Source organism: Protopterus annectens, chromosome 16.part0 (assembly GCF_019279795.1).
Source record: "Protopterus annectens isolate FY-2018-M chromosome 16.part0, PAN1.0, whole genome shotgun sequence".
Classification (NCBI taxonomy): domain Eukaryota; kingdom Metazoa; phylum Chordata; order Ceratodontiformes; family Protopteridae; genus Protopterus; species Protopterus annectens.
The window spans coordinates 125,748,160-125,762,675 of record NC_056750.1 but is presented as its reverse complement, the minus strand read 5'-3'; the positions used below and the strand labels follow the sequence as shown (position 1 = coordinate 125,762,675).

The 14,516-nt window shown below is 42.9% G+C and overlaps 1 protein-coding gene across 1 annotated transcript in view; it reads right to left on the bottom strand.

Annotated features, from left to right (window-relative positions):
• Positions 1 to 14,516, bottom strand: part of TEP1 (telomerase associated protein 1) — a 2,704,809-nt gene that overhangs the window by 948,841 nt on the left and 1,741,452 nt on the right. The window lies entirely within an intron of this gene.

Below are 14,516 nucleotides of genomic sequence, written 5' to 3'. Positions count from 1 at the left end.
GTAGCCTTAGGTTTATGGGTTATATATTTGGCAGGATATAACAAATACAGCTAAGGCTACTGCAGCAATGATCAATATGAAGAACATCTCCATCTACCTACTATATAACTCTAAGAAAGTCAATGAACCATTCAGTTCTCTGGCCAAATTGGGCTAGGTTCCTCAATGATCTCCTGGATCGTACATTAATTTAATAACTTGAAACCTAAGAACTCATGCACACCATAAGCTGCCTAAAGCAGACCTCATCCTGTGAAGACAGTGACTCAGAATCTTTGTTCACCTCAGAAAAAAAATGTTTCTCCCCCTGGCAACAACTGGGAAGGTAGCTATGATTGCTGCTGGAAGCCAGACTGCATCACAATTCACAGGAGAGCAAGATCATGATTAGCATACTCAGGAGGCAGGCTAGAAGCAAAAGCACAAAGAAAAGAAGCCCATTCCAGATCAGGTACCGGCACCCAACTAAAACCCTTAAGGTAAAATACCCCATCTGCAGTTCTAGCTCCTACCAAGACCTGAACAAACTCCTGAATTCCCATGCCTGTGACTCCTCCATCAGGGCTGACCAAACTAGATGGGTAGGGGAAAGCACTAAGAGATTCTGCATCAGCTCACAAGAACCCCAGGTCAGGGCTACCTAACTCAAGGGGTCATTCCCAATGAGAAGCAAGCAGAAATAAGGCTAAGATGATTAGACAGTCAGGTGAGGAGGTGGTGTCAGCGTTATGGGATGTACCCCCCTTCCAGGGTAAAAATTTGTAGCGTGCCTCTCCTATGCTCCAAGAATTCAGAAGAAATGTAGGACTGGTGTGGCAATGAAGCACTGCTACTCTGGGAAGATCCCCAGCCTTAAGTGACCTGGGATGCATAGATGAGACACTATGGACAATGCACCTCTACCTCTGAGAGACCTAGATCCTAGTCACTCCTCCAAGCAAGACCCCATCTGCAACTTCAACCCTCCTGTGTGTTCCAAGAACAAACTTGTTTCCTTCAGACTAAATTTATAGAATATATAAAAGGCATACAAACAGACTATTTAAATCTGAACTGTGCAAGAAGTAAAAGCAAACTGGTTGGTATAGTAGATGAGCATATTTATACAGTCAACATGTTACATCAGCATAGATGTTCATCTAGCCATGAGTATAGGAACTTCTTTAAAAATATATCAAATGATGACTGGTGGAGAGGATAAACTCAGCCATAGGACTCATCAAGAATGGTCCCTGACAAAGAATTTTCCTCATAAGCAGAAAGTCAGTTATCAGACCCCTTTTGCCACATTGACTAATTATAGTTATTTATTTATTTATTTTATTTGGCCTTCTATGGTTATGTCAAAAACCTCCATGGCAATACAGAGGTTGATCATAGCTACTGCACAACGGTACTTCTTATACCGAGCCAACAGATATTACCAATATACTGGCCGACCGATTCAGTACCAACTTTACCTCTCTCTCACCACCTAAAAGAACTATCACAATACCAATAGAATCCCAGGCACCCAGTATTACTGCTGCGCAGGTTAAATCTGCACTGTCCAAGGCCAAGAATACAACTTGCATGGGACCCAACAATATCCCTGGCTGTGCTCTACATGAACTACAAAATGAACTGGCACCACACATGTGCCCTGTTCAATCACAGCCTCACCTTAGGCTTTGTCCCTGCCGAATCGCGCACTGCTACAGTAACCTCTCTCCTTAAAGGGGGAGCAATTATAGACCCTGGGAATTATAGCTCCATTAGCCTGATGAGTCTGATATGTAAGGCTATGAAGCGCACCATCATGGACCTAATAAATAAGGATATAGGGAATCTCCAAACTCTAGATCCCACAGAATTTGGCTTTGTGAAGGGTAGATCATGCCTGCTCAATGGTAGACGTTGAGTCCGTCACCAGAGCTGTGGATGAGGGCAAGGTAGTTCATATAGCCTACTTCGATCTGGCCAAAGCCTTCGATACCATTCCCCACTCAGGAATCATAGATAGATTCACTAAACTACGCATCAATACCTATAACACTAGGTGGGTGGCAAACTGGCTCCCAGATAGAACCCACAGTGTTAAAATAGCAGACTCAAAGTCAGACTCCTGGCCAGTCATGAGTGGAGTTTCACAGGGCCCCTCCTGTTTGGCATCTACTTCTCTGAAGTCCAGGTCAACAAGAAGGTTCTCTGGCTGACCAGGTTCACAGACGAGTGTAAGCTGGGAGCCATTACTAACTCCCCAAGTGATGTAGACATCCTACAAAAAGGCCTCACAAAGATCAACGATTGGTGCCAAAACCATGGCCTTAAACTCAATGCCAAAAAATGCGTCATCATCCCCTTTGGAAAAAACACAGGGCCCATGAATTACCACATCGATGGCAATCCACTGAACACTGAAGGCAACATAAGAGATCTGGGAACACAGGTTGATAGCAACCTCTCCTTTGACCACCACATAGCCAATGTGGTCAGAAAGTAATTCTATGTGGCACATCTCATTACTAAGGGTTTCACATCCAGGAAGGAGGAGGTCATCATCTCTCTCTACTCCTCTCTCACAAGACCAATCATTGAGTACAATGCCCCAATTTGGCATGTACCTCACTAGACACCTGCAACAACTGGAGAGATCACAAAAGTACCTCACACAAAGAGGATACTGGGCAACAAACACATGTCCTATATGGACAGACTCAAAAAACTCCAGTTATTCTCTGTCTCATATCACCTACTTAGAGGCAATCTCTGCTTGACTTACAAAGCCATGTCTGACACAACCCTGTTACATATGCTACATGTAAAGAAATCCCAATCCCTCCACACCACACACTCCAGAGACCTCAACCATATTACCTCAATCAATAGAACATGCTGGAGGGAAAGATTCTTAACCCGGAAACTGCCCATGCTCTGGAATAGACTTCCAAAACATGTCAAGCAGAGCAACTCCCTTTTCAAGAGGGATCTTGATGAGTGGATGAGAAATAGAAAATTCACCCCAGGGATCACTTCAGTGGCTCTGCTCGATAGAGGCACTGGAAACTAACATTGGGTGGCACAATGCCAGGGCAATCCTATGGGCTAGGCTTGTAAAGGATCTAGGACCATTAGCCTAGTACTCACCTATGAACCTATGAATTTGGTAACCAGTAAAGTCTGACTGGGTTAGAAACCCATTTTCAGTGGAGGCCCAGGGAGAAAAACTCCACAATAAAAAGAACAGTATAGCCAATATGTGACAAAGCAAAAAATGACATTTAGTACAAAATTAAACAACAAAAGTAGAACTTGTATACAGGGAAAGCTGAAGTAAGGTATAAACAAATATTTGTGTATGAGAAGCTTTACAAGTATAAGTAATATGGGAGTATTCAAAAATAAGGTATAAACAAATATTGGTATATGAGAGGCTTTCAAGCATAACTAATCCATTTGTATTTTCAGAAGAGTTAATCCATGCTCCCAATAAGTTAAAAAATAGAAGGTACATGATATGGGTGTAGGAAAATGTGCTGTATATAAAAAAAAAGGCTTTACAAGCACAACTAACATATGGAAAGCATATAGAAGACATCATGGATAGCATAAATAAAAATATTAACCATTATGATTTAAGATACACATTTTAAGGTGAAAGTTGAAAAGGGGAAACAGCAAATAGTTTATTTTTCTTGATAGTCATGGTTTCCTTAGAAGAAGTTGCAAAACAAAAGAAGAGGGAGAAGACAGAAAAGAGTGGAAATGGGAGAGGCTATCAGTAGTGAAGTAGGTGAGGGGAAAGGGGGGTTGGGAGTTAGTTTAGATGAGGGCTGAAAAATAAATGGAAGGGGGAGGAGGTTAAGGAAGGATGACAAAGGGAGTGTAGAGGAAAGATATACGAGGGGGAAGAAGGGAAGTTATTAGTGGAGAAAGGTTTAACAGGTAGAAATGTGTGAAAAGCAGAGTGAGGGGAGAGAGTGGATGAAGAGTAGCAGAAAGAGCAGAGGCAAAGGTGGGAGTTGCTATAGTTGAAGGTGAAAGCACAGAGTTAAGAGGGGTGAGAGTGAGTGAAGGGTAGTTGGCAGAGATGAAGAATACGGTTAATTGGAGAAAGAGGTGGAAAAGAGGGAGGAGGTGGAACTAACTAGTTTTGGAGCAGGGGCATATTCATGACTTGACTAGGAAATGTTTTACTGCGATTTTAAACTTCTTGAAATTTGATATAGCTCTAACATAAATAGGTAAAGCATTCCAAAGTTTATCAACAGCATAGTAATAAAGATAATGTCCAGCTTTTTTGTTTGGTCTGTATATGGTTATTAGCTGCTTATCTTCAGAACATACAGCCCTGCTTTGCAGAATTGTGTGTAAAGCACGACAGTTATCAGGTTGATAATATAATTTTGTGGGTGAATGTTAGTTGAAGATAGTTTAGGTGATGTGGGAATTCGACAGATTGTGGTGTTTGCAGTAAGATGCCCCTATAGGAAATTTAGCAATTTTACTATAATAGGATTCAAGCTTATTTTTTAGTGCAATCTGAAGGTTTGTCAAAATGGGGGCCCCATATAGTAGACAGGGAAGTATAAAGATTATAGCCAGTGTTGTTGTGGTGGCTGGAGCCATAAAGTCGTTGTGCCGATACAGCATCCCTAGTTTGTAGTGCAATTTCTTGATTGCATTATGTATATGTAGATCAAAGGAGAGTTTACTGTCTAATGTCACTTCTAATAGTTTGGCCTGTGAAACCACTTCAATTTTTGTATTATTTAGCACATATATCTTAGTTGGATAAGTGTGTCTTAGGTGTGAAAAAGTTTTGTTTTATTGGGGTTAAGAAGTTGTGCGTTGCTGAGCCAAGATTCTATTGAAGAGAAGTTAACTTTTAAGGAGCTTTGCTGGAAGGCAGTGTGAAGGTTATTTATGAAAGTATTAAAGAGGAGGGGCCCAAGAATAAATCCTTGTGGTCCTATGTTGTTAGTTAGATATTGGGAGAGGCAGCCTTGCCTTTTACACACTGTTGTTTATCAGACAGATAGCTGGTAAACCACTGCTGAGTGGGTGAAGAAAGACCTAGAGAAGAAAGTTTCTGTAAAAGTTTGTGGTGAGAGACTGTATCAAAGGCCTCAGAATGATCGAGAAGTATTACTAAGGTTATTTGGCCAGAGTCTCTAGCATCATTAACTATGTTCATAAAGGAGATTAGTGCAGTTGTACTGTGTGATGGCCTGAAGCCGTGCTGGGTGGGTAAGTAATTTGTTCAGGATAAGGTGCTCAAGGAGTTATTTCTGTACAAATTTTTCTAACAATTTGGATAGGGGAGATAGGATGGAGATGGGACAATAATAAGAAGTTATGTACCTACCATAACGTTCCATGTTAGTTGTCTTCTCTCGCCTTCTTTCTTGCTGGATGGGTTCGGAGCCGATCATCGGCTCCAACTCGGCACTTACTAAGCTCAAGAGCTAATTTTACCAGCTCGAGGTAAACCTATATCCCATGATGCAAGGCGGAGACTGCCCAGATCTCGTTTGGTAGCTAAGGAAATTATGGAATATATTATTCCAACTATAGAGGAGGAAGAAAAAGTAACAATACTAAAAATGACAATCATAAACATCATAATCCTCTGAAAGGGATCAACCTAATCCAGTGACACTAGAAGCTGATTAGCTAGAAAAAGGATAAAACCTCTTAAGAGAAGAGGCATAATCTTCTCGGTCTGACCAGGCTAGGGGGATGGAAGAAAGAAGGCGAGAGAAGACAACTAACATGGAACGTTACGGTAGGTACATAACTTCTTAATGTTAAGTTGTCAATCTCGCCTTCATTCTTGCTGGATGGGACCGCGTCCCTAGCACCTCTATCCTGGGTGGCTCAATGGAACAGACTCTTGAGAACGGTGGAACCAAAATTCGCTCTGTTTCTGGAGGCCAAGTCTAATTTGTAATGTGAAACAAAGGTATGAGGAGAGGCCAATGTGGCTGCTGCACAAATAGTGTCTATTGGAAGTCTAGCCTGAAAAGCTGTAGATGTAGCTAGAGCTCTGGTAGAATGGGCGTTTGGCCTAGAAATCAACTCTTTGCCTCTGAGCTGATAAATGTAAGTAATCACAGAAGACAGCCATCTAGATAAAGTCACCTTGGAAACTGGAAGGCCTTTCCTGTTCTCTGCATAGGATAGAAACAGTTGATCAGATTTCCTAAAATGTTTAGTTTTGTCTAGATAATATCTGAGTTGGCGGTGAACATCAAGACAATGTAATTTTTGTTCCGCTCTATCAGAATAATTTGGGAAAAAAACTGGAAGATCAATGGATTGATTTAAGTTCGTCTGCGATGCCACTTTAGGTAAGAAAGACGGATTAGTCCTTAGAGATACCCTGTCTTTGTGGAAGATTAAGTAAGGAGGACGAATGTAGAGAGCATGAAGCTCAGATACTCTCCTGGCAGAAGTAATGGCGACTAGAAAGAGTGTCTTCCAAGAAAGAAATTTCAATGAACAGGCAGCCGCAGGTTCGAAAGGGGGAAGAATCAGGGATTATAAAATTAAATTTAGATCCCACTGTGGTGGGGGGTCTCTAATCAGAGGTTTAAGAAAAAAGATACCTCGAAGGAATGCCTTGCAAAGTTTATGTGACATAATGTTGTGGTCCAAAAAGCCTATACGAAAATTCGAAATGGCTGCCAGCTGAACTTTTACTGTGGAGGAAGAGGATCCTGAATGAAAAATCTCAGCTAGGAAGTCCAAGACCGAATGAATCGGAGCAGTATAGGGGTCTATATTCCTAGCTTTTGCCCAGAAGGAGAAACGTTGCCATTTACTAGTGTAGATCCTTCTGGTAGAAGATTTAAGGGAAGCTACTATGATATCCCGGACGGGATTAGAAATCATAGGAAGCCTGGCTAAGGATGGAAGTGGAGCAACCAAGCAGTGAGGTTGAGAGAAGGTATGGATTGGTGCAGCTGCCCCGACTGGTGGGTCAGAAGATCTGGAACCGGGTCCAGATGCCATGGCTGTACCAAGAGATAACGATGTAGGAATGGAAACCATATCTGCCGAGGCCAATAAGGGGCAATGAGAATCAACTTGGCTCTCAAGGCGGTTGCTTTCTGAATTACTTGAGGTATCAGAGGAAAGGGGGGAAAGGCATAAAGAAGTCCCCGGGGCCAATCTTGGGTTAGAGCATCTCTGGGGGGATGGCCTGGAAGGGGGAAGAGAGAGAAGAAGTCTGGGCATTTGCTGTTTTGAGGTGTAGCAAAAAGGTCGCAGCAAGGAAGGCCCAACTCCTGAAATATCTCTTCCGTCACTGATTGTTTGAGACCACTCGTGAGGCATGAGAATAGCTCTGCTCAACCTGTCCGCTATGATGTTTGATTTCCCGGGGATATGCGTTGCTATAAGAAACCGCTGAGAAGAGATTGCCCACTTCCAAAGTCTGACAGCCTCTCAACACAGTGGATAGGACTTGGTTCCGCCCTGTTTGTTGATATACCGCACTACGGACATATTGTCCGTTTGGACTGCAATAGTTCCCAGGGGAAGAGAGTCGTTGAGGGCTTGCAACATTAAAAGCACTGCTCTCATCTCTAGGACATTTATGTGCAGGTGGTATTCAAAAAATTGCCAAGTGCCATGGACCATCCTGCCCTGATAATGCCCCCCCCCAACCCAATCAGGGAGGCGTCCGATGTAACCGTGGCGACCGGGGCAGGAGGAACAAAGGGTCTGCCCTGATGGACTTGACGGGACGATATCCACCAGGTCAGATGCCTTTTGCAAGTTTATTTATTTATTTTATTTTACATTTGTTGACCGGGCTAGTCTAGCTGGATATATGTCCATTTTCAGTACAGGCCCTGGGAGATAAGCTTCAAACTTCAATTACACTACATATTTACAGAAGTACATACATGAGATCGACTACGTTAATAATAACTAAAGCAGTTTTAGCTAAACATGGTTACAGGTATATAGAGTATATAACACAAAAAATTGACTAAACATAATACAATTAATCATGAGGCTGTATTTTAACTGTTCAGAAAGATTGATAGTAAAACACAATATAATTCTAGATATAAGAAGGGGAAAAAAGGAAAGTAAGACTGGTATAGAAGTTGAGTAAGAAAGTTCTAATCGAGAAGATTGGAACTTTTATGAGAGTATACTAATAGGTAAGGCTAGGTAGTAGCGGTAGAATGGTAGTTGAATTCTGATGAGATTGTTACTGAGCTGAGACAGTGTGGTAGAAACAGGTAGCTAGAGCATATAAGGTGGGGTTGAAACAAGTATTCCAGGTGTTTCCATATCTAGACGACTGGAGTTGGAGTTATTGTGATCCTGTGACGCATGGGAAGTTGTTGAAAGGACCATTGGGCGAATAGCATCCATTGTAGAAGACGCATGTAAAAGCGGGCAGAGGGAAGAAGTGTTATGGCGGCCGCCATAAGACCCAATACTTTCAGAGCAAATCTGGCTTGAATTTTGTTGCTGAGAAGAATCACCTGGACGTGACTTTGAATGTCCAAGATCCTTTCGTCTGTTAACTTTGCTGAAAGTTGTACGGTATCCAATTTTGTGCCTATAAAAGTAATAGATTGACAAGGTGACAAGGCAGATTTTTCAAAATTTATAGAAATCCCTAGCCCTCTGCAAATGTGAATGGTGTAATCTCTGGCTTGGAGAAGTTGATGCCTGGTGGTGGCAGTGAGGAGCCAGTCATCTAGATATGGAAACACCTGGAATCCTTGACGTCTCAGGTGAGCCGTAACCGCTGCCATACATTTGGTGAACACTCTGGGGGCTGTAGTGAGTCCAAAGGGCAGGGCTCTGAATTGGAAGTGACTGGTCCCCAGCCGAAAGTGGAGAAATCTTCTGCAGCGCCTGTGAATTTTTATGTGATAGTACGCATCCTGAAGATCTACCGAGCACATACAATTGTCCTTGCCCAGAAAGGGTAGAATGGACTGAAGCGTGACCATCCGGAATCTTGTTTTCTTTACAAACTTGTTTAGTTTGCTCAGATCTAATATTGGTCTCCGGTCCCGTCTTTTTTGGTACTAAAAAGAACCTTGAGTAGATTCCGGATCCTATTTGGTCTGGCTGGATGGCTCTTTTTGCTAGCAGTATTGATATCTCTGACACTGCTAGTTCCCTTAGACTGGGTGGAACGTCTGGAAGGGTTCCCTTTTGCTGAATTGGGGTTTGAATAAAGGGAATTTTGTAACCCTCGGATATAATCGACTGTACCTATTTGTCTTGAGAAAGGGAAAGCCAGGCTACTGGGTACAGCGATAATCTTCCCCCGACTGCCTCCGAAGGTGGACAATCGGGCAACATCTCAGGGATGCTGGAAGGGTTTGTCAGAAAGAGGCTCGCTACCCTGATTCTGTGGACCCCCTCTGCCCCTAGGGCGGCGTCTGTTGTTGTTACCCCCTCTGCCACTGGGGGTAAACTGACCTCGTGCATCAGGCGTGACTCCTTGAGATTTGCGGAACCACATTTTCCCTCCCTTCTGATCTTTTGGGCAAGGTCTTGAAGGGGTGGAGAAACGGACTCCTACGGCAGAAAGAGTCTTGCCATCTTGTTCGCATCTAGTCAAAGTGTCTTTCACTTGAGGTCCGAACAAGGTCGAACCATCAAAAGGGGAGTTTGTGAAGGACGCCTTGAAGGGGTCTGCAAAATTACAAAGCCGCATCCAGGACTGATGCCTTAAAGCCACTCCTGTGCCTGTGGCTCTACTCGCTCCATCGGCTGCATAAGAAATGAGCTGCATGGAGGAGTTAACAATGGAGTTTAGGATTCCTAGCTGTGAGCTAATCTTATCGTGAGACCCAGCAGCTGACAGATCCTGTAAAACTTCCCCCAACTCTTTAAGAACATCTCTTTGAAGGCGGGTGAAGTGACACAAGTAGTTCAGCGATTGCATGGCAAAGGTCGCTGAAGAAAAAAATCTGCTTGCCGTACCTGTCCATAGTCCTAGAATCCTTGTTAGGAGGATGGACAGGTACTGAAGGATCAGCTAGTTCCTTCTTGGTGGCTGCAGCCACCACCATGTCATCAACCGGGACACCTTTTGTCAAATATTGCCTATCAGGTGGGGCTGTAATGAATTTAGAAGGCCTCCTAGGAATAGGTTCCACCGAATCCGGGGCCATCCACGCCTTCCGAGCCACCACGTCCATAAGAGGATCGAAAGGCGGAGACACCCAGGAGGTGGAGGGTCGAGATCCAAATGCCTCCAGGTATACTGACTCGTCCTCGGAAGGATTAAGGGAGGGCCAGTTCCCCCTCTGCTTAAGGAGTTCAAGGATGTCTGAGAAAGAGACATCCTCAGAGGAGGACCTTGGGGATCCCTCCGACTCATCCAAGTCAGTATCAGATGTAATAGACTCGGGGGAGTCTAGATGTTTCCTCTTACATGTCCTCTTACGCGGAGGTTCACCTGACTGATCAGGAGAAGCCTCGGAAGAGGAAGATATTCCCAATGGGGAAACCTGAGGCGTTGGATCTCTGGGTCCGGGAGCAAGAGAGTGGGAAGAGACGTCAGCAGGCACTGTAGTGGGAGGAGCTGATGGAACTGACAGTTGACTACGCCCAGGGGCTAGTACACTCCTCATCACCTCGAAGGCTCCCCCATCAGAGAGACCAGAAGGTTTCCGCTCCGAAGAGATAGGAACTCCAGGCCTCACCGAGAGGGAAGGCTCCGAGGCAGATGTCGGGGCTGAGCTCACCAACGCCGAAGCCCCGAGAGGGAGAACGGGGTCGGACAAGGGTCTGATGCCACTTGCCCCCTCGGAGCCGACAAGAGAGACCAGACGCCCAGATCCCTCCAATGGAGGCCTCAAGGAGGAAATCGGAGCGGAGGACGACGGAGCCGAAAGGAGTGGTATCGGCTCCGAAGCTACAACAGTCACGGCTCCGAGGAGCTCCGGCTCCAAGCTCTGTAAGAGAGTCGAAGGAGAAATGTTGGGTGGATGTGAGATAGCTACTGTCTGTTGAGACGGGCTATGGAGCATTTGGGCCAATGCCTGAGACTTTAATAGTCTACTCACCACTCTCTTGAGGTCATGATCAGACAGCCTGGACGACCGAGAAGAACGGCTCCGATGGCTCCACTCTGAGAGCAGGGGTGATCTCGGAGCCAAACGTATCGATTCCAATGAGGGGGATTGAGATCTCTTTTTAGAGATAGGTGGAGCCGAAGGAGCCGAGGATACATCGGCTCCAGCCGGAGCCGACACTGAGTGTCTAGATCTGGCAGTATCGGCGCCGGATGGAGCCGATACTGTGACTTCTAAAATGGAAGGATCGGCTCCGGCCAGAGCCGATCTCGACACTGAAGAAGCAGAACCAGTAGCCGACGGCTTGGGACTTGCAGCCGAAGGCTTGACAGGTTTCGGGGAGGTTTCGAGGGCTTCCCCGGAGCCGACTTAGTCAGGGAGCTCTCAGGCTTTAATAAGCCCCTCAATATTAATTTATTTCTGTGCTCCTGCAGGACTCTTGGGCTGAAGGCATGACAGATAGCACAAGAGTCCTGCAGGTGCAGAGGTCCCAGGCAGTAAACACAAGAAGTGTGACCGTCTGTCAGAGACATCTTCTGATAGCACGAGTCACATTTCTTGAAGCCTGAAACCTTTGTGTCCTTCGACATAGCTGTGCCGAGGAAATACAAGTGACAAAGAAAAGACAGACACACACACACACAAATAACACCCAATCCAATAATCTAAACTAAACAAGGATACAACACACTGAAAAAAACACACAGAATCCCTGAAAGGAAAAATTAGGAAAGGGGAAGGCCTAAGGCCTAACCTAGGGAAGGGGATAAATAACCCGGAAAAAAGGTAACACACTAACGGGAATAGGGTTAAAATAAACGTTAAGGATCACAAAACAACTAAGGTTATTAAATTTAAAAGGGATGAGACTAAAAGTCTTAATATGAAGAAAACTTACCTAGAGCTGGTAAAAGATGCACCTCGTAAGTGAAGCGGCAAACGAGATCTGGGTAGTCTCCGCCTTGCATCATGGGATATAGGGTTGCCTCGAGCTGGTAAAATTAGCTCTCAAGCTTAGTAAGTGCCGAGTCGGAGCCGAGGATCGGCTCCGAACCCATCCAGCAAGAATGAAGGTGAGATTGACAACTTAACATTTAGTTAGTTCATTAGATTTCCCAACTTTGTGTAAAGCGGTTATGATAGATCTTTTCCAAAGGGAGAGGGACATTGGCTTCTACGATGGATCTACTGATGAAAATAATTACTGGGTATGCAATGGCATCTGTAGCATGTTTCAAGTATTCAGAAGGGAGGTTATCAGAGGACGGACAACAAAGTTTTAATATGAGAAGTAATGTACACAGTTGTGTGGGTACAGGTTGTAGAGAGAGAGGAAAGGAAGCTGAAGGTCTATTGTAGAAATGTCTTGGGGGAAAGGAAAGAATATAGAGTGTGTGGAAGAAGGAGATGAGCTGAGATTTTTTGTGGAGTTAGGTGTTGTGGAATTTGCAGGATCACGAACTAATTTAAGTATACTTTCTATAAAATGGGTTTTAAATGCATTTGCTATATGGCATGGAGTTGCATCTGTGGCTGATGATGGGTTTTGCTTGGATTCTGGGGTGAGGAGTGATGAACTGGTATGTCAAAATTTTTCTGGATTGTTTTTGTGGAAGTTTAATTGCTGTGAGAAGTACTGCTTCTTATCATTATTTACCAATATTACGTCGTCATGCAGCAGGTTATACTCGAAGCATTATGAAGGTGTATTTTGATCTCTGCAAATACTGTAAACTGCATATTCATATTATGTACATATACAATTCCTGCTTTACTTCACATTACAAAAGTGTAGAATACACACACACGTGTGTGTGTGTGTGTGTATATATATATATATATATATATATATATATATATATATATACACACACACACACACACACACACACACACACATAGATATATATATATATATATATATATACACACACACACATATATATATATATATATATATATATACACACACACACACACACACACACACACACATAGATATATATATATATATATATACACACACACACACACACACACACACACACACACACACACACACACACACAAATATATAGTTATATACATAGAGGCTACATGACAACTTGTTGAACAGTGCTGTACTGAAAGTTTTAATACTGAAAGCAAAAAACTGAAATGTGAGAATCCTGACACTTTACAATGTTGAACTCAAAATACCTACTAACAGTATACATGTACTACATGGAACAAAAAAATGAAGTATAAGACAAACTGGATAACCCAAAGACGTGGCAAACGAAGCAAGCAACAGGTGGTAGCACGGGCTGTTTATTGGAATATTCACAGTAAGCGCTTTCGGCGGAGGAAATAACTCCACCTTCATCAGACTGCAACATTAACCATTAAGAACATCATTAATTATATAATGGTTTTAAAATCAACAAACCAATAAAAACTCTCATGTCAATTGACACGAAACTTGTCTTAAAAGCACAGAAACATCTTCTTTCACCAAACATTTTGTACTGATTTTTCTAATTTAATAAAAGTAATAATAATGGTGACAACCAAAAATAATAGAAAAGTAATAGAAATTAGTAAAAAATGGTAAAAAAAAAAAAAATATATATATATATATATATATATATATATATACGTTCTGGTACCTATATATAATTAAATATAGAATATAATAAATGAAGTCAGCGTACTTAGAGAGGAGGCTAATGATAGCTTGAATGATACTTGATTGTATGTGCCGCACAAGTTGAGGCCACCACAATAAATTTCTTAGAACCACAAGTTGTATATTTTTTATGTATGTGCAGATCTTAATACTATTAACATATATGTTATTATTTGTGTAAGTTGCATGAATGTTGCTTAACATTTCATAAACTTACTATATTATATGTTATGTAGAACGAAAAAAACTTTAACCAACTTCCTGTGATACAGTACACAAGAGCAGTCCTCAACTTTAATATCTTAATATAGCACTGCTTCCCACACATTTCTCAGATGTGTTGGTATAGACAGTAAACTCCTTCATAAAGTAGAGGGTGACTAACTCAGGCTCAGAGCAAAGGATTCACTGTAGGTCATTAAATGTTCTACTGGCCTCAAGAGACTATTGCACCTGGACAGCAGCTTTCCCTTTTGGGCTGTCTGTCAAGGGCAAGCAATAGTAACCTAGCTACTCCAGGAAGTCTTCACCTGTTTTTAGTGCAGGGCAAAGAGCACTTTTTTTGCCTCTATTTTGCTTAGTTGCTGTCCTACCACTCCTCTTTTATGTAGGTATCCCATGTACCTGGCCTCCGCCATACTCGGTTTACTTTTCTTAGCATTTACATTCAAGGCTACCTGTCAAATGAATTTTAACAGAGCTTGCACTTTGGGTAAGTGAGGCTTCCAGTCCTCTGAATGAATGAATGAATGAATGAATGAATGAATGAATGAATACATCATCCAGATACGCCCCAGCAT